General features: G+C 41.3%; 1 long non-coding RNA gene across 1 annotated transcript in view; it reads left to right on the top strand.

Annotated features, from left to right (window-relative positions):
- Positions 1-27,500, top strand: part of LOC126992264 (uncharacterized) — a 63,839-nt gene that overhangs the window by 32,344 nt on the left and 3,995 nt on the right. Inside the window, exon 4 of the long non-coding RNA XR_007746397.1 lies at positions 12,857-12,921. This is a non-coding gene — a long non-coding RNA (uncharacterized LOC126992264). The remainder of the gene's footprint in view (positions 1-12,856; positions 12,922-27,500) is intronic.

Below are 27,500 nucleotides of genomic sequence, written 5' to 3'. Positions count from 1 at the left end.
CACCGCGATAGTCTTTATATAAGGAATAGTTAAAATGAATAGGATTTTATGATTTTTATTGATATCTAGTGAGAAACTAACATGCCAAAATCTTATATTAGCTTAATGCAGGTCGATTATTTTTCGTTTGTGTTAAATCCAAACTTAATCCAGTCTGAATAGTTAAACCATTACATGAACACAATAAATTTTGAATTACACTCTAAAAATACATCTTAATTCTGGATGAGAGGGATTCAGACAAGTTATAGTACACACATATGGCATACATGATAATAATAATAATAATAATAATAATAATAATAATAATAATAATAATAATAATAATAATAATAATAATAACATTGTTAAAATGCATCTTAATTCTGGATGAGGGGGATAATTCAGACAAGTTATAGTACACACACATGGCATACATGATAATAATAATAATAATAATAATAATATTGCAACGTCCTGTGGATCATATGTACGTTTCTACTACCTAGTTACCACGTCCCCATCACCTTTTAAGAACCCTTTTACTACATCCCATTACGCCAATGCTATGTATTGGTACCTTTAATGTGCATATTCCCACAACCTTTCTGATAATCGGGGGGGGGGGGCTTCGTGGTGCAGTGGTTAGCACACTCGGCTCATAACCGAGAGAGACCGGGTTCGATTCCCGGGCGGAGTGGAAAAATTTTGCTGGGATTAAGCCTTCCCATACTCATATCCTTGAGCATGCGAAGACAATGAAGTGTAAAAAAAAACTTGCTTTTTTATCTCGTAAAGGAAGAAATACAATCACAAAGGAGTAGGTCAAGTAGGTCATTGCGTTTTTTTGTGTGTGTGTTTTTGCTACGTTACTGTTACCTTTAGCGTGAATATTGCCACATTCTTCCTACTAAGCATACCATTACCTTTCTGCTACGTTTCTTGCAACGGTTCCTTCTATTACCTGTGTCATACATCATATCTTCGTTAACTGCTCACAGTCACATAACCATAAATTTTACTTTTCGTTAATGCATATAAACGACGCTGAAAATCAATGTAGTTACACTTGAAGATGAGATGATCGTAAAAATCTAACTTGTTCTTAGTCAGCAAATGAGCAAAGATAGGACAAGACAATTATTATTATTATTATTATTATTATTATTATTATCATGTATGCCATATGTGTGTACTATAACTTGTCTGAATTATCCCCAGAAAGAAAGAGAAAGAGGTGAGGAAGAGAGAGAGAGAGAGAGAGAGAGAGAGAGAGAGAGAGAGTGGAGAGTGGAGAACATGAGCACGCAGCAGGTAAAGCTGGCTCCTCACAGTTGGCGTGAGGGACACCCAAGTGCGCTAGTGCTATAAACTATAAATATGAAGTGACAAACTGACATTATTCCATATTGTTTTTACATGTTTTTTTTACCTTTTCGTATTCTGTATTTGTATGATTGAATGTTTCAACATTCGACAATTCAGTTTGTCCCATACACAGGCTCTATAAAAAAAAAAATACACTCATCACATTTTTTTCTACCCAAATGTTCGATCCCACCCACACTATGAATGGCGAAAAAAAAAAATTAGGTATTCCTCGTAAAGGAAGAAATACAATCACAAAGGAGTAAGTCAAGCTGTCAATAACACCAACAAAAACGACAAAAAAAAAAATAGATATACTTTCCCCTGAAATAAAATGATCTTATCGAGCAAATATATTATAATATTTTACCTAATTCATTAAGGACAAGGTCAACAATACCAAGGGATTATAGTGGGTCCTATTAGAGTAGTGTGGAATGGAACCAAACCACAGTAAACCACAGGATTAGGTCAACAATATAAGTGTATCTCCAAGATCCTATTAGAAAGTAGTATGTAATGGAACCCAAACACCAGGAAACCATGGAGTTAATGTGATCAACGCATGATACTCAGATATGGAGGAAAATTAGAGAACCATATTTTTTTTATCAATTAATGTGACCAGTAATATTAATTTTTATAACCAGAGACCAATGAGGACTAAAATATTTATGTATTTCTATATTGCCAGAACACTTTAAACCTAGAGAAAGGACGCGGGATAACCATGTGCCTGAACCGGGCCTTCAGAGAAAACTTATCAAACGTACTGAGGAAACCAATTAGTTAATGTATGGAAGGTATTAGTGACATGTCATCATGTATAACTAAGGTGGGCAGAACTCACTCTCTTATGTGCTTAGCGTATTATTAATCTTTTCACCTGTTGATGATCATTACCAAAAGGGAATACACACTAAATAAATAGAAGATAAGTGAATGTAAAACAAGTACCAAATTAAGCATGTTAGAAACCAGACAGGCTCTACAGTATTCCGGACATACAGGCTGACAATCAATGATCTAGCATTGTTGAAACCGACAGCTTAATAGGGAATATATTACTGGATTACCTTATCCTAATCTTAGCGTATCCTATGCATCATCAAATATTGTATGCAGAGAAAATAAAGGAGTTACCAAATGACTAGCAAATTAAACTGAAAATAAAAGAGTACGACAAGTACATACATATCAATTTTGGTTACACATAGTATCAAAAGAAAAAAAAAAGTTCATTGATTAGGATCAGGTATGTAAAAGGGAATTGCGGGTCAAAAACTAAATACATGGAATTACAGTATATACAGTAAACTGAGTAAAATTACAGAAAAAAAAAAATAATAAACCAATAAACATTACGTTTCAATGAATATTGTTCATATAAATTCTTGCTGGAAGACTTTGATTATTGAAAAATAAATCCTCCCACATGTGAACACTATGATCAGTAGTTCTTAATACCAGTATTTCATGATCTTTAATTCAATTAGGGTGAATATTTCCTCTATTACCGCTTTTCCTTTTTAAATTTTATTCTTCCACTTGATAGTTTTAAACACTTTTGAGTGTTTTGATGTCTCATTTGTTGTAAAAAATGAATAATAACCATAATATGACAATTGGGGAGATTGTTTTACTCACGCGCCGACATCTCGTTTTCTACTCAGCCAACTGCTCTTTTGTTGCTATACGTTACATGTTACGTTACGTTACGTCACGTTACATAATGCGTTATATATTTTCTACTACCCTTTAAACCTTCCGTAAAAAAGAACATAAAAGTGTATATATGAAAACAACGGTAAATCTTTCCTCTATTCGCGGGTTCTCTTTTTTTTTTCTTTCTATTTTTTCCATTGACAGAATTTAAGCTCTTTAGTGTTTTGAAGCATCATTTGTTGTGGAAATGAATACTAGCCGTTATATGACCACGTCAACGGAGTTAAGATTGGTGATGTATTCAATATACCAAAAAAAGGCTTAACATCAAATGGAAGCTTAAAGCGTACCTAGCATAGCCTATCCATCTATCTGACATGGTTATATTATAGTTAATATTCATTTGCACAACAAATGACACCTCAAAACACTCAAAAGGGTTTAAAACTATCGAATGGAAGAAAAAAAGGTGCATTCCCAATAGAAGCGCTGAAGTCATCCTCAAGCTTTACTTAGCACTAGTTAGAGTTCATCTCGATTATGTGGTTCAGTTTTGGTCAGTCCATTAAGAATGGATATCAAGATATTAGAATCTGTACAGAGTAAGATGAAAAAAAGTGATTCAAAGGACGGAAAACTTTCCATATGAGGATAGACTTTAGCATTTAAATCTGCATTCTCTAGAGAAGCGAAGGTTACGAGAAGACGTGACTGACAGATTCAACAAAGACATGGACAAGCATTGGTTTACCAACAGAGGTGTGGATGAGTGGAATAGACTTGGCAGTCATGCTGTGCGTGACAGTATCATAAATACATTCAAGAAGAACTTGAATAAATTCATGGTTAGTGAGGTAAGCTGGAGTTAGGCACACAGGAGATGCCTTGTCGGTCGGTCTCATGCAATTTTTTTTCTTTTTTTCTGAGATATGAAACTTGTCATCACATGTACTGAAACCTCATTGCGTCATGTGGTGAAGCAATATGTCTCAGCCGAGGGTAGTGATCCTAAAAGAGTAGCCTATTTTATATTTTTTGACTTATTTATGTTGATTAACAACCTAACAAACTTGACCCCCGCCAATCGACTATACCATGCTGTGCGCAAACTGTTCTAGGATAGACATGGTTACGTTTGGTCTGGTTAGTTACCTTTTAATATTTTGCGCTAAGTATGTACGTTACGCTTCTTACTCTGCCTTTGTTGTTACTGACAGCCAAGTAGTCTATGATTGTGCAACACGGGTTTATGTCGAATGTGGCCACGTGGGTTAACACACCCATTTCATGACTATTTTCACGGTTATTATGGTATTTCTTTCTTTCGTTACCGTTTCAGTTCTCGGAATTTTTTGAAGAACAGAAGGACATAAGAAGGAAAAAAAAAAAAATTGCATGAGACCGACCAACAAGGCATCTCCTGTGTGCCTAACTCCAGCTTACCTCACTAACCATGAATTTATTCAAGTTCTTCTTGAATGTATTTATGATACTGTCACGCACAGCATGACTGCCAAGTCTATTCCACTCATCCACACCTCTTTTGGTAAACCAATGCTTGTCCATGTCTTTGTTGAATCTGAATTTATCTATCTTAAACCCACTGCTACATGCATTACCCGACTATTTAACAACAAAAAACCCTATTAAAGCCCTTCATCCCTTTATAAATGTCAGTCACGTCTTCTCGTAACCTTCGCTTCTCTAGAGAATGCAGATTTAAATGCTAAAGTCTATCCTCATATGGAAAGTTTTCCGTCCTTTGAATCACTTTTTTTCATCTTACTCTGTACAGATTCTAATATCTTGATATCCATTCTTAATGGACTGACCAAAACTGAACCACATAATCGAGATGAACTTCAATCAGTAAAGCTTGAGGATGACTTCAGCGCTTCTATTGGGAATGCACCTTTCTTTCTTCCATTCGATAGTTTTAAACCCTTTTGAGTGTTTTGAGGTGTCATTTGTTGTGCAAATGAATATTAACTATAATATAACCATGTCAGATAGATGGATAGGCTATGCTAGGTACGCTTTAAGACGTGGTCATATAACGGCTAGTATTCATTTCCACAACAAATGATGCTTCAAAACACTAAAGAGCTTAAATTCTGTCAATGGAAAAAACTGAAAGAAAAAAAAAAAAAAGAGAACCCGCGAATAGATGAAAGATTTACCGTTGTTTTCATCTATACACTTCCAATGTTCTTTTTTACGGAAGGTTTGAAGTGTTGTAGAAAATATATAACGCATTATGTAACGTGACGTAACGTAACGTAACATGTAACGTATAGCAACAGAAGAGCAGTTGGTTGAGTAGAAAACGAGATGTCGGCGCGTGAGTAATACAATCTCCCCAATTGTCATATTATGGTTATTATTCATTTTTACAACAAATGAGTCATCAAAACACTCAAAAACTATCAAGTGGAAGAGTAAAATTCCAAAAGCAAAAGTGGTAATAGAGGAAATATTCACCCTAATTGAATTAAAGATCATGAAATACTGGTATTAAGAACTACTGATCATAGTGTTCACATGTGGGAGGATTTATTTTTCAATAATCAAAGTCTTCCAGCAAGAATTTATATGAACAATATTCATTGAAACGTAATGTTTATTGGTTTATTAATTTTTTTTTTCTGTAATTTTACTCAGTTTACTGTATATACTGTGAATTCCATGTATTTATTTTTGACCCGCAATTCCCTTTTACATACCTGATCCTAATCAATGAACTTTTTTTTTTCTTTTGATACTATGTGTAACCAAAATTGATATGTACTTGTCGTACTCTTTTATTTTCAGTTTAATTTGCTAGTCATTTGGTAACTCCTTTATTTTCTCTGCATACAATATTTGATGATGCATAGGATACGCTAAGATTAGGATAAGGTAATCCAGTAATATATTCCCTATTAAGCTGTCGGTTTCAACAATGCTAGATCATTGATTGTCAGCCTGTATGTCCGGAATACTGTAGAGCCTGTCTGGTTTCTAACATGCTTAATTTGGTACTTGTTTTACATTCACTTATCTTCTATTTATTTAGTGTGTATTCCTTTTGGTAATGATCATCAACAGGTGAAAAGATTAATAATACGCTAAGCACATAAGAGAGTGAGTTCTGCCCACCTTAGTTATACATGATGACATGTCACTAATACCTTCCATACATTAACTAATTGGTTTCTCCAGTACGTTTTGATAAGTTTTCTGAAGGCCCGGTTCAGGCACATGGTTATCCCGCGTCCTTTCTCTAGGTTTAAAGTTTTCTGGCAATACAGAAATACATAAATATTTTAGTCCTCATTGGTCTCTGGTTATAAAAATTAACATTACTGGTCACATTAATTGATAAAAAAAATATGGTTCTCTAATTTTCCTCCATATCTGAGTATCATGCGTTGATCACATTAACTCCATGGTTTCCTGGTGTTTGGGTTCCATTACATACTACTTTCTAATAGGATCTTGGAGATACACTTATATTGTTGACCTAATCCTGTGGTTTACTGTGGTTTGGTTCCATTCCACACTACTCTAATAGGACCCACTATAATCCCTTGGTATTGTTGACCTTGTCCTTAATGAATTAGGTAAAATATTATAATATATTTGCTCGATAAGATCATTTTATTTCAGGGGAAAGTATATCTATTTTTTTTTTTGTCGTTTTTGTTGGTGTTATTGACAGCTTGACTTACTCCTTTGTGATTGTATTTCTTCCTTTACGAGGAATACCTATTTTTTTTTTTCGCCATTCATAGTGTGGGTGGGATCGAACATTTGGGTAGAAAAAAATGTGATGAGTGTATTTTTTTTTTTTATAGAGCCTGTGTATGGGACAAACTGAATTGTCGAATGTTGAAACATTCAATCATACAAATACAAAATACGAAAAAGTAAAGAAAAACATGTAAAAACAATATGGAATAATGTCAGTTTGTCACTTCATATTTATAGTTTATAGCACTAGCGCACTTGGGTGTCCCTCACGCCACCTGTGAGCAGCCAGCTTTACCTGCTGCGTGCTCATGTTCTCCACTCTCCACACTCTCTCTCTCTCTCTCTCTCTCTCTCTCTCTCTCTCTCTCTCTCTCTCTCTCTCTCTCTCTCTCTCTCTCTCTCTCTCTCTCTCTCTCTCTCTCTCTCTTCCTCACCTCTTTCTCTTTCTTTCTGGGGATAATTCAGACAAGTTATAGTACACACATATGGCATACATGATAATAATAATAATAATAATAATAATAATAATAATAATAATAATAATAATTGTCTTGTCTTATCTTTGCTCATTTGCTGACTAAGAACAAGTTAGATTTTTACGATCATCTCATCTTCAAGTGTAACTACATTGATTTTCAGCGTCGTTTATATGCATTAACGAAAAGTAAAATTTATGGTTATGTGACTGTGAGCAGTTAACGAAGATATGATGTATGACACAGGTAATAGAAGGAACCGTTGCAAGAAACGTAGCAGAAAGGTAATGGTATGCTTAGTAGGAAGAATGTGGCAATATTCACGCTAAAGGTAACAGTAACGTAGCAAAAACACACACACAAAAAAAAACGCAATGACCTACTTGACCTACTCCTTTGTGATTGTATTTCTTCCTTTACGAGATAAAAAAGCAAGTTTTTTTTTACACTTCATTGTCTTCGCATGCTCAAGGATATGAGTGGGAAGGCTTAATCCACCAAATTTTTTCCACTCCGCCCGGGAATCGAACCCGGTCTCTCTCGGTTATGAGCCGAGTGTGCTAACCACTGCACCACGAAGCCCCCCCCCCCCCCCGATTATCAGAAAGGTTGTGGGAATATGCACATTAAAGGTACCAATACATAGCATTGGCGTAATGGGATGTAGTAAAAGGGTTCTTAAAAGGTCATGGGGACGTGGTAACTAGGTAGTAGAAACGTACATATGATCCACAGGACGTTGCAATATTATTATTATTATTATTATTATCATGTATGCCATGTGTGTACTATAACTTGTCTGAATTATCCCCTCATCCAGAATTAAGATGCATTTAACAATGTTATTATTATTATTATTATTATTATTATTATTATTATTATTATTAGTATTATTATTATTATTATCATGTATGCCATATGTGTGTACTATAACTTGTCTGAATCCCCCTCATCCAGAATTAAGATGTATTTTTTAGAGTGTAATTCAAAATTTATTGTGTTCATGTAATGGTTTAACTATTCAGACTGGATTAAGTTTGGATTTAACACAAACGAAAGATAATCGACCTGCATTAAGCTAATATAAGATTTTGGCATGTTAGTTTCTCACTAGATATCAATAAAAATCATAAAATCCTATTCATTTTAACTATTCCTTATATAAAGACTATCGCGGTGGTAGTTTAATTCTTTATCTTGACGCCCGGAAAAACGCGGGAAAGGGGGGAGGGGGTGCAGATGTATCCCGCCGAATACCATTCCACAGCTTTCACAGAGTTTTTCTGCATTGTTAGCTCGTGGTGAAGAACACTCATGTACGGAAGGAGAGATGTGAAACGTCTCCCACAATGTTTAAACAAAGAGTCATTTCCACGGCGGTCACTGTCGACGCACGACCGACACGATCCACTAAACGACTTTCGTCTCCCACACTGTTTACATAAAGCATTGCTTCTCATTCTCACGAGAAATATACCATCATCCCGCAACAGAGACGAGTCAACACCGTGACGTTAAGCCGTTCCCCACCAGGGCTCAGCTTTGTTCGCCTAACGCGGGAGAGTGGGAGATACCTAACACATCTGCTAGAAGGGCGGAGGCAGGTGTGTAGCGAATTTTACGTAACGACTTTCCCATCATCGCCATCTTCCATAGTATATTTTCAACTGTGACAGTGTTTGCACGTGCTACCATAAGCCAACTCCCCGTCATTCATATAATTTCTCTTTCTTCCTTTCTCTTTGTCCTTTTTCATCTTCGTCTCTCTCTCTCTCTCTCTCTCTCTCTCTCTCTCTCTCTCTAGTTTTTGGCATGTTAGTTTCTCACTAGATATCAATAAAAATCATAAAATCCCACAAATTTTAACTATTCCTTATATAAAGACTATCGCGGTGGTAGTTTAATTCTCTATCTTGACGCTCGGAAAAACGCGGGAAAAGGGGGAGGGGATGCAGATGTATCTCGCCGAATACCATTCCACAGCTTTCACAGAGTTTTTCTGCATTGTTAGCTCGTGGTGAAGAACACTCATGGACGGAAGGAGAGATGTGAAACGTCTCCCACAATGTTTAAACAAAGAGTCATCTCCACGGCGGTCACTGTCGACGCACGACCGACACGATCCACTAAACGACTTTCGTCTCCCACACTGTTTACACAAAGCATTGCTTCTCATTCTCACGAGAAATATACCATCATCCCGCAACAGAGACGAGTCAACACCGTGACGTTAAGCCGTTCCCCACCAGGGCTCAGCTTTGTTCGCCTAACGCGGGAGAGTGGGAGATACCTAACACATCTGCTAGAAGGGCGGAAGCAGGTGTGTAGCGAATTTTACGTAACGACTTTCCCATCATCGCCATCTTCCATAGTATATTTTCAACTGTGACAGTGTTTGCACGTGCTACCATAAGCCAACTCCCCGTCATTCATATAATTTCTCTTTCTTCCTTTCTCTTTGTCCTTTTCTCTTCATCTTCTCTCTCTCTCTCTCTTTCTCTCTCTCTCTTTCTCTCTCCTTCTCTTCCTCTTCTTTTCTCCTCTCTTCTTCTCCTTTCTCCTTTTTCTCTCTCCTTCCTCTTCTCTTTCTCTCCTTTTCTCTTCTCTTTCTCCTTTTCTCTTTTCTCATCCTCTCCTTTTCTCTTTTCTCTACCTCTCCTTTTCTCATCTATTTATCTCTCTCCTTTTCTTAACATAACTTTGTGTTTTTTGTGTACTTAACGTATATGCTTAACCTCAAACTCTATGTTTAACATGTGTGCGGTTACTTATACATCATCTTCCCCAAAATAAAAAGATACAGTTACTATACTTTCTTTCTCAAAGACAGAGTTTTAATGTACACAACACAACTTTGTGTACTTGATTAATCTCAAACTCTTATTTACCATGTGCGTGTGTGTGTGTGTGTGTGTGTGTGTGTGTGTGTGTGTGTGTGTGTGTGTATGCAAAGCTAACAGGTAACAAAGGCGTAACTGTTAAGTATAGCATCTCAGCATGGCGTCACTACTTCACCCTACACGCTCCCTCTAAGACAGAACGAGGCATGGCGCAGCCCATGTCTCGCCGCTCCCGGACTCGTCACCTCCCACCAACCGCACCATAGCACATCCCTCGCTCCCTCCCCATAGCCTGTCACTGCCAATCCCTCTTTGTCCCGCCCCACGCTCCCTTGCCCCCGCCAAATCAAGCCGCTATGGCAGGGGTCACTACCGATTTCTTTCCGCCCCGCCACTCTCCGTCCCACCCCACGCCCCGACGCTCTCCACTCCGTCCCACGCCCTGCCACTCTCCGTCCCGACGCTCTCCACCCCGCCCCACGCCCCGCCAAATCAAGCCGCTATGGCATAGGATACTACGGATGTCTTTCCGCCCCCGCCCCACGCTCCCTTGCCCCGCCAAATCAAGCCGCTATGGCATAGGATACTACGGATGTCTTTCCGCCCCCGCCCCACGCTCCCTTGCCCCGCCAAATCAAGCCGCTATGGCTCTTGCCCCGCCAAATCAAGCCGCTATGGCGTAGGATACTACGGATGTCTTTCCGCCCCCGCCCCACGCTCCCTTGCCCCGCCAAATCAAGCCGCTATGGCGTAGGATACTACGGATGTCTTTCCGCCCCCGCCCCACGCTCCCTTGCCCCGCCAAATCAAGCCGCTATGGCGCAGGACAATCAAGCCGGTATGGCAATATTATAACTACTGACCTTCCTTTCTTTAGATCGTGCACTGGCTCACACCACACTTTATCCCTCCCCTTCTTTATTTCGTCCACCCTCCTGGGGACTGCACCAACCAGACACCCTAAGCAGTGTAATACCACGGTGGTTGTTGCAGTATTGACGATCCCCTTTCCAGATGGGCTTTTTCCCATCAGGAGGAATGATATCAGGGTGCCATATAGCAGTCAATGCCGCATGTAACCCTCGGATCATGGCATCACCTCCAGCACTGATGTGGAGATGCACCTTGTTTCAAGTGCCTTTCCACCAAATAACTTTTACAGTCTCTGACCTCGCAAAGAAAGGATGAACAATCGTCGATTGGCCACCTGCAACACAGAAACTGGGAGCTGGCCACTTAGAGGGCCTGCGTGTACGACTGCTCAAAATATTCTGCCCTTCAATGTTCGTCATAATGATGGTTGAAACATGGCTTTCATTTCAAGAAACACAGTCTTAATAAGTCTCTCTCTCTCTCTCTCTCTCTCTCTCTCTCTCTCTCTCTCTCTCTCTCTCTCTCTCTCTCTCTCTCTCTCTCTCTCTCTCTCTCTCTCTCTCTCTCTCTCTCTCTCTCTTAATTTATCTTAGCCTAATTTGTTTTACCTCTAAATGAAAATGATTGCATAATAGTTTCGTTATTTATGTCATTTGATCGAAAGCTTCTATTTTGATGAAACTGTTTTTTTTTTGGTGTGTGTGTAATAACATTACACATTCAACGTATTTTATAAGTAATGTGTAATTATCATAAAGTAATTATGATAATTATCATAAAGTAATATGTAATTATCAAAATATAAGAAGGTACCTGATTTTATTTACCTCTAAATAAAAATACTTGTATGATAATTTCGTCATTAATGTTACTTAATAGAATTATTCTATGTTGCTGAAATAATTATATATCTTTGTTGTGAATCGAAGAATAAATTGTTAGTAGTTGGTGCGATTTTAATGAACTGGGTTCTTACGTTAATTTTGCGGGTTTCCCCTTTATTTTTAACAGCACGAGAGCAGCGGTGCGCCTCCGGCCCAGAGACAATCACCTGCGTGATTATCAAAATATAAGGAGTTGCCATACACTTACACTACGTTAAAACATTTAAAATTACACATTCATTGTATTTTATTAAGAAACCTACTTTCTTATCACCTTTTTTTTAATTACACGAGTATTTCGGTATAAAGGCATTTTAGAGATATGTCGACACACGGGTACAAGATATGATTTTCTTCATTCAAAATGATATGTTTTCTTGCACCAAACCTCTATTTTCATAAGCATGACTATAGTGTATATGAACATCTCAGCTAGATGGATATTCATTCTCTTAGCATGAGTCCTTGCTCATCGTTTAGTCTTCCCTACATGTATAATCATATTATCAGCATATTTCCTCACATGTTTATGTCACACAATTTTTGATGGGGTCATTATATGCTCTCTGTTGTACGTGATTTTATTCATATTACGGCTTTCACTTCTTTTCAATTTGACTTTACATATATCCTTAGTAGTTTTTGCATGTGTTTTATCCCTGTGTATATTTTCAGCTCTCTAGCTACTTTGGTCATTAAACCATTGATCATTATTATTATTAGCATTATTATTATTATTATTATTATTATTATTATTATTATTATTATTATTATTATTATTATTATCATTATTAATAATATTTATTATTTCATTATTATTATTATTATTATTATTATTATTATTATTATTATTATTATTATTATTATTATTATTATTATTATTATTATTATTATTATTATTATTATTATTATTATTATTATTATTATTATTATTATTATTATTATTATTATTATTATTATTATTATTTTCACCATTATTATTGTTACTATTGTTATCATTACTGTCTACAAACTGAATAATAACTCCAGTCTTCTACAGGTACTGGATGAACACTCCTGCGGGACCGGTGTGGAACCTGACTCAGTTTACGGGAGCCATGTCAGGTTAGACTACATAAATCTAGAGTTCAGATTCACTAAAAGAGTTCGCAAGAATTATTAACTCGGGGCAAACTCTCCCTAAGTCGTCAGTTCCATCGGCACCTCACACTGCAAGTGACGCCATCGTTCCCAGAGACAATCACTGTTCGTTACAAGTGTTGCTCCAAGGACCCAGAAACAGTCACTACGCACTACACATGTTGCTACAAGGACCCTGAGACAGTCACTATGCGCTACACATGTTGCTACAAGGACCCTGAGACAGTCACTATGCTCTACACATGTTGCTACAAGGACCCTGAGACAGTCACTATGCGCTACACATGTTGCTACAAGGACCCTGAGACAGTCACTATGCGCTACACATGTTGCTACAAGGACCCTGAGACAGTCACTATGCGCTACACATGTTGCTACAAGGACCCTGAGACAGTCACTATGCGCTACACATGTTGCTACAAGGACCCTGAGACAGTCACTATGCGCTACACATGTTGCTACAAGGACCCTGAGACAGTCACTATGCGCTACACATGTTGCTACAAGGACCCTGAGACAGTCACTTGGTGCTACACATGTTGCTACAAGGACCCTGAGACAGTCACTATGCGCTACACATGTTGCTACAAGGACCCTGAGACAGTCACTATGCGCTACACATGTTGCTACAAGGACCCTGAGACAGTCACTTGGTGCTACACATGTTGCTACAAGGACCCTGAGACAGTCACTATGCGCTACACATGTTGCTACAAGGACCCTGAGACAGTCACTTGGTGCTACACATGTTTCTACAAGGACCCTGAGACAGTCACTATGCGCTTCACATGTTGCTCCAACGACACTGAGACAGTCACGACGCGCTACACATGTTGCTCCAACGACACTGAGACAGTCACGACGCGCTACACATGTTGCTCCAACGACACTGAGACAGTCACGACGCGCTACACATGTTGCTCCAACGACACTGAGACAGTCACGACGCGCTACACATGTTGCTCCAACGACACTGAGACAGTCACGACGCGCTTCACATGTTGCTCCAACGACACTGAGACAGTCACGACGCGCTTCACATGTTGCTCCAATGACACTGAGACAGTCACGACGCGCTACACATGTTGCTCCAATGACACTGAGACAGTCACGACGCGCTACACATGTTGCTCCAACGACACTGAGACAGTCACGACGCGCTACACATGTTGCTCCAACGACACTGAGACAGTCACGACGCGCTACACATGTTGCTCCAACGACACTGAGAAAGTCACGACGAGCTACACATGTTGCTCCAAGGACCCTGAGACAGTCACGACGCGCTACACATGTTGCTCCAACGACACTGAGACAGTCACGACGAGCTACATATGAGTCGAAGAACCTTGAGTTGAGTTTAGTCAAACCATGCGCACAAAATATAGGACACAAAGAACCTTATAAATGATCTAGACCCTATAGAAGTTGGTTCAGCACTTTACACGGTACCTGAGCACCTTGGAAAGACATACACTACTATAATCCACTTCCTAACTTTATGTAATTCAGCATACTCTGTCAGTACTCATCGTTGGGCTTCTCTTATCCTAATCTTACCTCAATATTTTCACTTATTGTTCAAGTACACCCTCTAGACCTATCCTATAGAAGCGGTGCTTACGGCACTACGCCACAGCTCGGTGAAAGACATTAATTATTTTCTTCTGACTTTCCGTGGAATTAGCATTACCTCCAAGTCAGAGACCCCTCTGTCTGTGACCAGTGCATTACAAAGGTCACCTACCTTGACAGCGCAAAGAGATGCTTCCGTAACGACTTTGATCAACATCTTTGCCTAATACCTAGTCCATACAAACGATGAAAAGTGACGGAGCAAGGACACCCCACCCTTACTCGTCAATTTTAGAAGGAAAAAGCTAAAGTCGCCTCCCTCACACTTCACAGCACACAGTCCCAGACTAAAGACCAGTCATCAGGTCAGTAATCCTTGTAGAAATCCTACGGATCCGTAGAATGTCCTCACGATGCACTGAATCAAAAGCTCTCTTGAGATCCACATAGGCTGCCAGTCCTGTCGAAACTCGCACCGGTGTTCCACGAGGATATGGAGTGTTGGGATTCTGCCAATTGTTGACCTGACTGGCGTGAACCCTGATAGCTCAGGTCTCTGAACTTTAGAAGGTGACATCGATTTCGCATCAGTAGCAGATGGACAAAAATTTAGCCCAGCAAAATGAGCAGTATAAAATCAATATAAACCACGGTAATTGTTTCAGTCCTATCGGAACGATTTTCGTTCCATATAGGTACAACCAACCTCTTTTTACGCAGTCAAGAGGAATGGCACCGGACTGCCACACGGCAGACAGCACTGTATTCCACCCATGGATTTACCCTCGGATTTCAGCATATCGGCACTGATATTACATTGCCCAGCTACCTTTACATCTTACAATTTCCTCACCTCCGCATGAGCGAGTGAAATTTCGTCTGTCGGTGAACCAGCAGCCGCCATTTGCATCTCTGCCAGAGGGAGCTGTCCTCTTGAGGGCTTTGCATTGTACTGATCCCCAAAGTACTCGGGCCATCAAACCCGATACGCATACGAATGTGGTCTTATCTGCCCATCAGCCGTTCGGATAGTGCTCGCCTGAGATTTGCATTTGGAGCGGAGCTTTTTCCAGATCGGAAAGCAGGTCGTTTGTATTTTGACAACTCTCGACATCCTCAGTGATACCTTTGACAAACCTCTCATTATCTTTATGGAGGTTCTAGTCCTTCGTGACAGAGTTTTGTATCGATCAAAGTTCCCAGCCAGCCTGGCAGTATAACTCTCCTCTTTGTTATTAAGTGTATCCCTCTAAGGAACTCCATTTCTAAACCTTGCCCGCTCTCCAATGAACTATTCGGCAGCTTTAAAAGTTTCACGTCCAGAGTTCCTTCACAATATCAAGCACTTCTACCCTATTTGATATATCCACTGCACACTCCTGACCACACGCCCGGTCAATCAGTTTCTCAGGATGGAATCACGGAGAGTTGCATCTGGAGATTGTCTTGGATCTAATGCGTATCTTCAGTTTTGCAACTTTAAGTCTGAGGTCGATCGTAAAGATTTTCAGAAAACTCTAAACTTTTAACTGATCCTCCAGTGAGTACTAACACAGATGTGGTCAAGCTCCTTTGACACACCGCCATCACTGTTATATCAAGTCAAGCGGTCAGGCTAGGGTGTCTGGAACAGTGATCAACACTCCTCAGCATCCTTGACTTTGCAAAGTTCAGAAGGAGAAAACTGTTTATGTTTCTGCTGCGAGAGAATAAACTCTGCGCCAGTAGATGTAATGAAGTCGCCCAAGATAATGGGTGTCACACGGGGTCGACTGTAGGGTCAAGTTTGGCATGTAACATCTCCCCTTAAAATTCATACATCTCGGCAAGGGCGTATGCTATAAAAAGATATACGAAGCCCAAGGTGTGCTTCAACCTCTCCAGCAGCATATGTTCATCAACCAGAGTAACCCAAACCCCCAATGACTGCAATCGGCGAGAAACGGCAGCAGCTATTCCTTTGAAACGGGCTCCATCGCATTAGCCCAACCAGATAGTAGGTACAAAAACACCACTGATCGATCCATTGCCAGGTCTCCTCGTCTCAGAGAACCCCACTGTGCCTCCTGAGTTGAACTGACAGATGTGAATGTAGCTGGTCCTCTGAGAGGCTCAGAATGTTCTAGGCACTCACACGGAGAGCCCGCCGGAGGTGCACCCAGGAATATGATGAGATTGGTGGGGGAGGAGTGCTCTCCTCTTCCCCGACCCCAGACATATCACAGTATTGGATGCCGCATAATGGGTGCCTTATGAATTAAATTCTACATACACTTTTCCACACCGCCAGCATCCACGGAGCCCTACAAGGGGATGCTGGTCCTTTGGCCCAACAGCCCCAGGAGTAGCAGGAGAGTATACGAAGCCACCACAAAACAGTGGTGGTCGTTTGGCACAGGTGGACTAACCGGTTGACCTCTCCGAGCCGGAATGCCAAGCGACTTGGCCGGAATAACACAAGGATATATAAGGACATAAGGACACTGCAAAATTAGGGTAGGAGGTGGCTGAGTGGTTAGCGTGCGGGCCCTGCATTCACCGCGCCATGGACAACGTAGGTTTGAATCCCCACACTACCACCTGGGATTTTTCAGTCACCGCAGAATGGCCTAAGACTACCCACATGCTGAATAAGAAAACGTCCAAGTGAAACAAGAATGAGTTCCGGGGGGGAGGATGAGCCAAGCATAACTGGCGCCACTTTAAAGAAAATGGCCTGTGCCATGACGAGCTTGGGCCGACCACATGGCCCGTTAATAAAACATACCGACGCTACAGGCGGAGATGAAATAAAAGACCAGACGGCCTACACAAGGTAGCTCCTGAAGATAGTTTGCTCAGCAATTTCCCTTCCTATGCGTAAATGCATATAATCTCTGATGAAAGATTTCGATTGTGTTTACCGTAACTACATACCTGCTCAGTTTGTTTCACTCGTCCACTATTCTGTTCGTGAACCAGTTTTTACCCATTTCTTTTCGAAACTTGACTTTATCTAACTTTTGCCGATCACTGCGTGTTCTCACATTTATCCATATAACACCTTAAACCATTCCCCACGCAGTCTACGCCTTTCCAAGACCACCTTAGGTCGCTTAATCTATCCCTGTACATAAGTTTCTAAGTCCCTACCAGAGTCAAATGCAGTTTAAGGATAACATGTGAGGTCCTGTTGCTTACACTTATTGAAATAACAACCCAAGGCTCTATTTGCGCGGTTTCTAGCGATAATATATTCAGTTGTGGATATCGCGCTCACTCCCAAAAGTCTCTCGCAGCTCGAGTGATTAAGGGGTGTGATATTTAATGTGCAATTGTTTGTAAGGTTATTTATTCACTTTCTTCTTCTTTGGAGAGGCGATGACTGAGAGATTAGCGTGCTGGCGCGGCGTTCAAGAATGCGTAGGTTCGCGTCCAGTCCGCAGCGACAGAGAAGCAGGCAATTTTTCAGCCATCGCCGTGTGGTCGTGTGTGTGCACATGCTATCCGGAAGACCATCTTTCAATCCGAACTGTAGATTCCCTTGAAAAGAGGATCAAGGATGAGCTCCGGGGGGCAGCATGAGCCAAGCAAGACGAGATCACTGTAAGCACAACCCTGCGCCACAACGGGATAAGGCCGACCACCAGGCTCCACCAAGAAAGCCTACCGGCGCCACAGGCTGAAACGTAAAAAAGAAAAAAAAAAAACTAAGGACGTTACATTTATCGATATTAAATTTCACCATTCATTTGTCGGCCCACTTGTACAGGACGTTTCAATCCTCCTGGAAAATATCGGTATCATTTTCCGTGTTGATCACTGACTTCGGCAAACTTTCCTATGTTACTGGTTATATCGTAGTCGAGATCATTAATGTGTATGACAAACAACAATGAACCCAACACTGATCTCTGTTTAACTCCATTAGTAACTCGGTCTCAATCCGATATGTCATCATTAACCTGAACCTTCTGCATTCTCTCTCTAAGCATTCCCTCGATCTCTATACCATTGGTCTTTATTATAGTGAGTAGTCTTTATTGAGGCACTTTGTCGAATGTCTTACTAAATTCGAGATGAACAATATAATTATTTTCGTCCTTAAACAATATCATAAATATATTCTCTTTTTTCTGCTTCGTACACATTTTGATAAAACGTGAAAAGATTAGTTAAGCAAAATTTAACCTCAATCTATCCATGCTGGGGGTACTGATGAGGTTGCGTTTTCTAGAAGGTTGCGGATATATTTTGCTTTAAAAGACTCGAACAATTTTCCTACGAGTAACGCTAAACAGCTAGGGCGGTAATTTGACATAACTGATTTATTACCCTCCTTATAAATCGGCACATTAGCTTGTTCCCATACTGATGGTACTACGTCTGCGTCAAGAGACTATCTAAAGATGATGGCCAGTTGTCTAGACATATGATTCAAGATTCCTTGACAAGCGGCTGGAAAATTTCATTTGGGCCGGGAGACTTACTTTTCTTTAGTTTATCTATCTGTTTAGCGACATCCTCCCTGGCTGTTCTCTTATCACATAACATTTCATCTTACCTTTCCATGAGCATCTGGGTTGCTTCAGGGCAAGACGATGTTTGTTGCAAATACCATTAAGAGGCGGGCCCTACTCCTTTAATGTTGTCTTTGTGTCCTTATTGTCGAGGGGCTTACCATCCTGAGGTATAAATGGCCCTGTATCATTCCTTGCTTTTGTACTGTACATTTCGTTAAATGACATTGCATCCTCCTTCGCGTGCCTCGCTATTCTGATTTCATACGTATGTCTTTTTCTTTTTTTTTTTGCTTTCCTTGTATCGTTTTTCACTTCCCTTGCTACTAAATATATCTCTTTCTAATGTCAGGTTTTCTTTTTCTTAATCATTTTATATTCCACGCCAGTTTTTTGCTTTGTAGAGTTAGTCATCCATCCCAAGTCCGTATTGGGAGCATGCACGAACACCCGAAAAACTGCCAGACTCACTGGCTGACTGAATTCCACAGAATTATTTATACTCGGTCAGCGGGAAAAAGAAATACGTCAAATGTATGTTGTTAAACTATTATATTATTATGAACGTTTTTATTGACCCTCGTTAAGCGTAGATCAAGAAATATCGTAAAATAAGCCACGTATATGATCTTAGCCACGGGATGTATAACCTCTTTCTGAAGGATGCTATTGTTCTTATCTTTATGAGCTAATTCATTCACTTAAATTATACAATTAAGCAGAAAAGTTAGAAATTCTGGCGTATATAGAATAAACAGGGATGTTTTGATGTAAAATTTTAATAGGATGTTGGTAAAGATTTGACCTTCAAGCCGTAAACAAAATGTCGCCATCGGTGGGTAAATAGGGGTTTGCCAAATCGACTGCTGACTAGGAAAAAGAGTTAGAGATAATATAGTTGAGATGATAAATAGTATGCACCTCCCGGTGAGAGGTGTCTTGATAACTCCTCAGACATTTTTCTTATCAACTTCTGCAACATTCCCGGTCTTCGTTCCAATTTCCATTCTGTGGAGCACCCTCTCTCCTCCTCTAAACCTAACCTTCTCTTCCTCACCGAAACACAGGTTTTTGAGCCTATTGACAGCAATCTCTACTCTGCTCCCTCGTACTATCTTTATAATAAATTTCAATCACAAGATGGATGTTGCGCCTACGTGCGCAATGACATCACTTGCTCTCGTGCCCACGACCTTGACTCTACTGAATTCTCCACCATCTGGCTAAGACTGCATTGTCATTCTATTACTAAATACATTTGTGCTGTTTATCTCTCACCTAGCGCTGCTAACTATGTAAGATTTTTTGACTACTTGAACTCTAAAGAGGAGCACATCTTGACTCACTCTCCCTTCGCTGAAATCTCCATCCTAGAAGATTTCAATGTTCACCACCAGCTTTGGGTTTCATTCTCTTTCACTGACCAGCCTGGTGAACAAGCCTACAACTCTGCTCTCCTCAATAATCTAGAACGGCTGGTTCAGCACCCAACACGTATGCCCGACCGTCTTGCAGACACGCCCAACATACAAGACCTCTTCCTTACCACTAACCCTTCTGCTTACTCTGTCAACTTGTTCTCTCCGTTGGGCTCCTCAGATCACAACCTTATTTTTATTTATTTTTTTTTTTTTTTACATGTTGCCTATAGCGGCGGTAGGCTATTACGTTGCGGCCTGATGGCTGGTCCGAGCCCGTCGTGGCCCAGGCAATTGCTTATAGTGGCGCCATTAGTATTGGCTCATGCTTCCCCCCGGAGCTCATTTTCTATTTCACTTGCTCTGCACAGCTTCTTCTAGAGTCCGGGTTGATAGGTGGTTTTCATGTGGGTAGTCTTAGGCCACTCGGCGGTGACTGAAAAATCCCAGGTGGTTAGCGGTAGATTCGAACTCGCATCATGGACAGCGCACGGAATGCGGGGCCGGCACGCTAACCACTCAGCCACCGCCTCCCCAATTATGTCCTATCGCTCCTGTACATCCTCTGGACCCACCGAAGATGCGATGCTTTTGGCATTTTGCTTCCGCTGGGTGGGAAGACCTGAGGATGTACTTTTCTGATTTCCCGTGGAATGATTACTGCTTCCAGGAGAGAGACCCCTCTGTGTGTGCCCAGCGCATCACGGAGGTGATTGTCTCTGGAATGGAGGCATACATTCCACGTACTTTCTCTATTCCTCATGCTAAAAAGACTTGGTTTAATCACGCTTGACCTCGTCCTGTCAGAGATAGAGAGGCAGCTCACAAAAGGTACCAGAGCCTTCGAACTCCCGCTAACCATGATTTTCATATTTCCGCCCGGAATCGTGCTAAATATATTCTTCGACGACTTACCAGAAGCTCTTTCATCCATAGTAAATGTTAAAACCTTGCTTTTTCTAAGTTTTCCAGAGCTAAAAATATTTCCTCCAACCTCACTTCTTTCCCTCCTCTCCTTAACTCTGACGGCAGCACCGCCGTCTCATCTATCTCTAAGGCTGAACTCTTCACTCAAACTTTCTGTAACAACTCCACTCTGGATGATTCCGGGCATGTAACTCCTTCTCATCCCCCCTCTGACTCCTTTATGCCCGTTATTAAGGCTCTTAAGAATGATGTTTTCTATGCCTTCTCTGGCCTCAACTCTCAGAAGGTTTATGGACCTGATGGAGTGCCTACTATCGTCCTTAAAAAAACTGTGCCTCTATGCTGACACCATGCCTGGTCAAACTCTTTCGCCTCTGCGTGTCAACATCTACTTCTCCCTGTGCCTAAGAAGGGTGACCGTTCCATTCCCTCAAACTACCGCCCTATAGCTTTACTTTCCTGTCCATCTAAAGCTTTTGAATCTATCCTTAACCGGAAGATGCATAGCATCTTTCCACTTCTGACCTTCCATCTGATCGCCAGTATGGGTTCCGCAAGGGGCGTTCTACTGGCGATCTTCTTGCTCTCTTAACTGATTCTTGGTCATCCTCTCTTAGCCGTTTCGGTAAAACTTTTTGAGTTGCGCTAGACATATCGAAAGCTTCGATAGGGTCTGGCACAGCTCTTTGCTTTCTAAACTGCCCTCTTTCGGATTCTATCCCTCTCTCTGTTCCTTTAACTGCAGTTTACTTTCCGGCCGTTCTATCTCTGCTGTGGCAGACGGTCACTGTCTTTCCCCTAAACCTATCAGCAGTGGTGTTCCACAGGGCTCTGTCCTATCACCCACTCTCCTATTATTACTCTCCTATTATTATTACTCACCTATTATTCATCAATGATCTTCTTTCCATAACAAACTGTCCTATCCACTCATACGCTGACGACTCCGCTAACGACTCCACTCTTCATTATTCAACTTCTTTCAACAGAATACCCTCTCAAAAGGAATTAAAAGACTCCAGACTGGAAGGTGCAGAACGCTTAAACCTCAGACCTTGCAATCGTTTCCGATTGGGGTAAAATGAACCTGGTGTCCTTCAATGCCTCAAAAACTCAATTTCTCCACCTATCAACTCGACACAATCTTCCAAACACCTATCGCCTATTCTTCAACAACACTCAACTGTCACCTTCTTCAACACTAAACATCCTCGGTCTATCCTAAACTCAAAATCTTAACTGGAAACTTCACATCTCTCTCACTCAGTCAGCTTCGACGAGGTTGGGCGTTCTGTATCGTCCCCGCCAGTTCTTCTCCCCCGCACAGTTGTTATCCATATACAGGGGCCTTGTCCGCCCTCGTATGGAGTATGCATCTCATGTGTGGGGGAGGTCCACTCACACAGCTCTGTTGGACAGAGTGGAGTGTAAGTCTCTTCGTCTCATCAGCTCCCCTCCTATTACTGATAGTCTTCTACCTCTTAAATTCCGCCCCCATGTTGCCTCTCTATCTTATATCGATATTTTCTCGCTGACTGCTCTTCTGAACATGCTAACTGCATGGCTCCCCCTCTAACGCGGCATCGCCACACACGAGTTACTACTCAATCTCATTCCTTTACTGTCCAAATCCCTCACGCACGAGTTAACTAGAATTTTCACTCTTTCATCGCTCTCGCTAGTAAACTCTGGAACAATCTTCACTCATCTGTACTTCCTCCTGCCTACGACTTGAACTCTTTCAAGAGGAAGGTATCAGGACACATCTCCTCCCGAAATTAACCTATCTTTCGGCGACTTATCTTGACTCTTTTGTAGGAGCAGTGAGTAGCGGGCTTTGTTTTTCATTATAGTTTCCTCATTTTTATTTTTTTTCGCTCCTTAACTGTTTCTTCTACTGTTAAAAAAAAAATCCTCATGCCTCTCAAAGAATGTTTATCTCATCACTTTACAAATAAATTGGCTTCGCTTACTCGCAAAATTATACTTCTAGTTGAAAACACGATTTATTAGCATTTATATGTTTTTATGATAATATTGTTAGCGTTTAATACGCCTCCGTGTTAGTAGTTACTTAACAACAAATTTAGTGTCACAAGGCGCAACGAAAAACATTGTGAATGCGTGCACTAACTCGTGCCGTCATTATATAGTTGGTGGTTATTAGCGCGGAGCATTGTTAATCGCACTGATCAGCCTTGTCGCTTGATTTCGATGGAATTATTATATGTTAAGTAACCGTAGTATAATCATTAGTTGCGGCGATAATTCCTCGTTACAAGGGTGTTTTTTTGTCTGTAGATTTACGTCTTTCTGGTGCTAATTTAATACAACTGAGTGAATAAAATGATTTTGTAACTCATTCCGCTGCAGGACTATCAGTCAGTTTAAATGCTGTGGCTGACGTCACAGTCCTATTCAAACGAGGGAATAATAATTCCAGGTGGTAGTTTGAGTATAATTGGCAGTAAAAATATGTAAAATTAAAATAGCTGCCAAAATTAATACGTAAACCACATACTGCGACAGCTTGGCTAAGTAGAAAATATATGAGGATGGGAGGTATTTATTTAATAATGAGTGTATGCACCAGTCTGCTTCTAGGCTTCGAGGCGTGTCGCTAATGGAGCCTGTTTGCACATAATCTGTTGGCCCATAGTGATACTGTAGAAATGGACAGTCCAATCCGCCGTGCTGTTTGGCGATAAATGAGGCCTTCAGTGTAAAGGATAACAATGACTTTGCGCCGGTTTTGCGGGGTCTCCAATGAGACTAACGTGAGCATGACTTACTGCGACCATCAAATCAACACAGGATCGAAACGTATTATATACAGTAATGGATTCAGATGCGTCTTCACAATCAGGGGTACCAACTATTCCGAGGCAACTAGCCGTGATCGATTCATTTTCGCATCTATTGTGCCCAGGTGTTCCAGAACTTTTTGTCGAGTGTACAAAGTTGGCCTAAGAAAGGCGAATGAGAGTAAGTGGGCTTGTAGCACATATGAGTGTGCAGGTCTAGAGACAAAGTAAGGTATCCTGTGTGTGAGAAGGGGGATTGATGAGACGATAACATATATTACTTAAGTGTTCCATCTATAAGAAAAGGTTACTTTCTCCGGGAACCTATTTACCATCCCGAAAGGATGAACACCTAGGTGGGCTGCACACTGACTGCCCAGGCCGGGATTCTAGCCCAGGCCAATATACGACACTTCAGTTAATCTTGTCCCTTGAGTTCACAAAACTACCCCATATTGATGCAACACTTTTTTTTTTTTTTTTTTACAACGAAGGAGGCAGCTCAAGGGCACACAAAAAAAGAAAACAATAATAAAAAAAAGCCCGCTACTCGCTGCTCCTAAAAAAGAAACAAAAGAGGTGGCCGAAAGCAAGATCAAATACGGGAGGAGAGATGTCCTGATACCCTCCTCTTGAAAGAGTTCAAGTCGTAGGCAGGAGGAAATACAGATGAAGGAAGATTGTTCCAGAGTTTACCAGCGTGAGGGATGAAAGAGTGAAGATGCTGGTTAACTCTTGTATAAAGGGTTTGGACAGTATAGGGATGAGCATGAGTAGAAAGTCGAGTGCAGCGGGGCCGCGGGAGGGGGGGAGGCATGCAGTTAGCAAGTTCAGAAGAGCAGTCAGCGTGGAAATATCGATAGAAGATAGAAAGAGAGGCAACATTGCGGCGGAATTTAAGAGGTAGAAGACTATCAGTATGAGGAGGAGAGCTGATGAGACGAAGAGCCTTAGCCTCCACTCTGTCCAGAAGAGCTGTGTGAGTGGAGCCCCCCCACACATGAGATGCATACTCCATACGAGGGGGGACAAGGCCCCTGTATATGGACAGCAACTGTGCAGGGGAGAAGAACTGGCGGAGACGGTACAGAACGCCCAGCCTCGAAGAAGTTGATTTAGTAAGAGATGAGATATGAGGTTTCCAGTTTTTTTTTTGTTTTTTTTTTTACAACAAAGGAGGCAGCTCAAGGGCACACAAAAAAAGAAAACAATAACAAAAAAAAAGCCCGCTACTCGCTGCTCCTAAAGTAAAACAAAAGAGGTGGCCGAAAGGAAGATCAAATACAGGAGGAGAGGTGTCCTGATACCCTCCTCTTGAAAGAGTTCAAGTCGTAGGCGGGAGGAAATACAGCTGAAGGAAGATTGTTCCAGAGTTTACCAGCGTGAGGGAAGAAAGAGTAAAGATGCTGGTTAACTCTTGCATAATGGGTTTGGACAGTATAGGGATGAGCATGAGTAGAAAGTCGAGTGCAGCGGGGCCGCGGGAGGGGGGGAGGCATGCAGTTAGCAAGTTCAGAGGAGCAGTCAGCGTGGAAATATCGATAGAAGATAGAAAGAGAGGCAACATTGCGGCGGAATTTAAGAGGTAGAAGACTATCAGAATGAGGAGGAGAGCTGATGAGACGAAGAGCCTTAGCCTCCACTCTGTCCAGAAGAGCTGTGTGAGTGGAGCCCCCCCACACATGAGATGCATACTCCATACGAGGGCGGACAAGGCCCCTGTATATGGACAGCAACTGTGCAGCGGAGAAGAACTGGCGGAGACTGTACAGAACGCCCAGCCTCGAGGAAGCTGATTTAGTATGAGATGAGATATGAATTTCCAGTTGAGATTTTGAGTTAAGGATAGACCGAGGATGTTTAGTGTTGAGGAAGGTGATAGCTGGGTGTTGTCAAAGAATAGGGGATAGTTGTTTGGAAGATTGTGTCGAGTGGATAGGTGGAGAAACTGTGTTTTTGAGGCTTTGAAGGACACCAGGTTCTTCTTGCCCCAATCGGAAATAATAGTAAGGGCTTAGGCTAAGCGTTCTGCAGCCTCCAGCCTTGAGTCGTTAAGTTCCTGAAGGGTGGGTCTTCTATTAAAAGAAGTTGAGTAATGCAGAGTGGAATCATCGGCGTAGGAATGGATAGGACAGTTCGTTTTGGAAAGAAGATCATCAATGAACAACAGAAAAAGAGTGGGAGATAGGACAGAACCCTGTGGGACACCACTGTTAATAGATTTAGGGGAAGAACAGTGACCGTCTACCACGGCAGAAATAGAACGGTCAGAAAGGAAACTGGAGATAAAGGTACAGAGAAGGAAAGAAACCGTAGGAGGGTAGTTTAGAAAGCAAAGATTTGTGCCAGACCCTATCAAAGCTTTTGATATGTCCAGCGCAATAACAAAGTTTCACCGAAACGGCTAAGAGAGGATGACCAAGAGTCAGTTAAGAAGGCTAGGAGATCACCAGTAGAACGCCACTTGCGGAACCCATACTGGCGATCAGATAGAAGGTCAGAAGTGGAAAGGTGCTTTTGAATCTTCCGGTTAAGGATTGATTCAAAAGTTTTAGATAGACAAGAAAGTAAAGCTATAGGACGGTAGTTTGAGGGATTGGAGCGGTCACCCTTCTTAGGCACAGGCTGTATGAAGGCATACTTCCAGCAAGAAGGAAAGGTAGATGTTGACAGGCAGAGGCGAAAGAGTTTGACCAGGCAGGGTGACAGCACGGAGGCACAGTTTTTAAGGACAATAGGAGGCACTCCATCAGGTCCATAAGCCTTCTGAGGATTGAGGCCAGAGCGGGCATGGAAAACATCATTTTGAAGAATCTTTATAACAGGCATAAAGGAGTCAGAGGGGGGATGAGTAGGAGGAATATGCCCAGAATCGTCCAGAGTTTTTAGAAAAAGTTTGAGAGAAGAGTTCAGCCTTAGAGATAGATGAGACGGCAGTGTTGCCGTCAGGACTGAGGAGTGGAGGGAAAGATGAAGAAGTGAAGTTGGAGATGTTTTGGCTAAATGTCAGAAGTCACGGGAAGAGTTAGAAAGCAAGGTTTTGACATTTTCTATTAATGAAAGAATTTTTGGTTAGTCGGAGAATAGATTTGGCACGATTTCGGGCAGAAATGTAAAGTTCATAATTAGCATTAGTATGAAGGCTCTGGTGCCTTTTGTGAGCTACCTCTCTATCATTGACAGTACGAGAACAAGCGTAATTAAACCTAGGCTTTTTAGCGTGAGGAGTAGAGAAAGAACGAGGAATGTATGCCTCCATTCCAGAGACAATCACCTCTGTGATGCGCTGAGCACACAAGAGGGTCTCTGTCCTGGAAGCT

Source organism: Eriocheir sinensis, unplaced genomic scaffold (assembly GCF_024679095.1).
Source record: "Eriocheir sinensis breed Jianghai 21 unplaced genomic scaffold, ASM2467909v1 Scaffold43, whole genome shotgun sequence".
Taxonomy (NCBI): Eukaryota; Metazoa; Arthropoda; class Malacostraca; order Decapoda; family Varunidae; genus Eriocheir; species Eriocheir sinensis.
The sequence above is the reverse complement of the archived record's forward strand: the minus strand, read 5'-3'. Positions and strand labels throughout refer to the sequence as shown.